We start from the raw sequence: 2463 nt of genomic DNA on the forward strand, positions 1-2463 counted from the left end.
TTTAAAATATTTTAAAAACTGTTCATCATTGAGCAATGATGTACTGTATGTATTAAAGCTCCAATTTATGTTTGTTTTTATTTCTTTCTTATTAACTAAGGTTAAAGAGACTGGTGCATGATCACTGACAGTAATAGGGTGTATCTCACTGTCTAAAATATTGGTCAGCAATGAACTGCTGACTAAAAAATAGTCTAGGCGAGAATAAGAGTGATGAACATGTGAGAAGHAGGTATATTCTTTATTGTCAGGGTGAAGAGCATGCCATGCATCGCAAAGTCCATAATCACTCATATATTGTTTAACTATGTCTGTGGATTGCCAGCTGCGCTGAGCTCCAGCCGTATTCATCCTGTCAATGTTGTTATTTAGACCAAAGTTGAAATTGCCTCCAAGAAGCAGTGAGCAATCCAGGTGATTTGATAGAACAGAAAAGAAATCATGAAAAAATGAGGTATCATCCACATTTGGACCATATATGCTTGCAATACAGTATTTTTGGCTAAATAAAAAAATGTTAATATTATATATCTACCCTTTGGGTCAATAACTGTATCTAATACTGTGAAGTTGATATTTTTATGTATTAATATTGCTACCCATCTTTGTCTTGAATTACAACAGGCTGAGAGTACATTAGGAAACTCAGGAGAGTTTTTTATGCATCCATAATAAAAGGAAACTCATGAGACTTAAGATCATGTACAGTTGAATTTAATTTATGAATTTCTTGTAGTAGTACAACATATGCCTTTAATCTTTTAAGCTGGTTAAAAATTCTATATCTTTTCTGTTGGGTACCGGCTCCATTTATATTCCATGTGACAAACCTTAAACAACCCATCRCAGTATTTGTGAGAATAAAATTAAACCACGCCCGTTATCATAACAGTAGGGACACTCAGAGACAGTCATTGACAGTGAGTGATGATTAGTCAAAATAATACCTATGTAGCATGTAAGATATATACAAAGAATGCATGTGATTTATTTGAAGTTAAATGAAGCATATGTTTTATTATTAAGTATTTGGATGTATGGAATATGAGCATGCGTGGGTTTGTGCGCCTGTGTACAAGTATTTGTTGTGTTAGAAATAAAGAAATAAAAGAAAATAATGTGATAGTAAATGGATGAAAAAAAACAAAAAGAACAGAAAAGAACAGAAAAAGAACAGAAAAAAGAACCCCCCACCACCAATAACAACACAAAAAGTAGCCACTGTGCTCACCAAGTGTGTACCCACCAACCAACTGTGCTTAGTTAACATTATAACTGGTGATTAAATGTAGTAATAATAATAATAATCACTAACCTTGACGTTAGATCTAATACAGCCAAGGAGTGATCTCAGGGTCTCTAAACAACTGGCCATTAATATACAGTTTATCTATTGATATTGTTGCTCTGCAGCCTTCAGCTAGATGCTTTTTTCTGATGGGAAACAAAACACGTCGGCGATCGAGGTATACTTTAGGGAACTGATGGTTAACACTAAAGCTAGTACCACGTAGCTCCCTCCCACAGCTAATAAGCTGTTCCTTCTGTTTAAAATGCTCAAATTTGTCAACAATAGCCCGTAGTCGTTTGCTGTCGTGCCTCTTACCTCCCGTCTGATGTACACGGTCGAAGGCGATGTTGTTTACCGTCTCACTGGAGAGTTTCAGCTGGTTCTGAATGAAGCTCCGGACTGTAGCCTCTGGGTCCTCATTAGCTTTCTCGGGGATGCCGGAGAATACGAGGTTGTCCCTCATGCTTCTGGCCTGGATGTCTAAGATGGTTTCCTTCATCTTTTTATTATCTCCAGACAGCTGTGAAATCCCTAAATAATTAAATCAAAGCCATTTTCTTTTATTTTATCTTTATTTCACCCGCCGAGGGCAGACGCTCCTCCCACACCCCGCTGCCGCTGCTGCTTCTCGTTCTGGTCTGTGAGTGCGTCTGTCCAGCATCAAGATGCATGCGTTTTGAGATTTTTGAAGGCGCGCAACACGTTTGGTGTGAATGTAGCATTAGAACCTATTCAGATGCTGTCGGCTTCTAGTTCTGTATCTCACTGTTAATCAACTCAGGACTCATTTTCAAGAAGATTTGTTTGTGAGCTTGTCTTTGGAGAATACACTTCTGCTTCAGTCCACAAGTTCAGAAGGCAAGTTTATGCTTTATGAATTGTATTGTAAATGAAATGTAGCTTATTTAGCGGGGGAGGGGGGGTAGTTACAGCACTGAAAGTACTAATCCAACTGCTGTAGTGTTTACAGGTTCAAATAACTCAGTTATTCATTCAGCTACTTTATATTTTTATACTTTGCCAGTGACATTGTGCTGTTGGTTTTACAGGCCCTAATCCTTCATGTGGATGATGATCAAAAGCTGCAGTCCGGCCCATTTTAAGTGTTATGCTGCGTTCACACCGAACAGGATTTCAGCTTCAAAATCGCATCCAACGCTTCAAGTTTGAAG

The 2463-nt window shown here is 37.9% G+C and overlaps 1 pseudogene; it reads right to left on the reverse strand.

Annotated features, from left to right (window-relative positions):
* Positions 1–1790, reverse strand: part of LOC106530019 (up-regulator of cell proliferation-like) — a 7145-nt pseudogene extending 5355 nt beyond the window's left edge.
* Positions 1791–2463: the final 673 nt, after the last annotated feature.

Source organism: Austrofundulus limnaeus, unplaced genomic scaffold, assembly GCF_001266775.1.
Source record: "Austrofundulus limnaeus strain Quisiro unplaced genomic scaffold, Austrofundulus_limnaeus-1.0 Scaffold486, whole genome shotgun sequence".
NCBI lineage: Eukaryota > Metazoa > Chordata > Actinopteri > Cyprinodontiformes > Rivulidae > Austrofundulus > Austrofundulus limnaeus.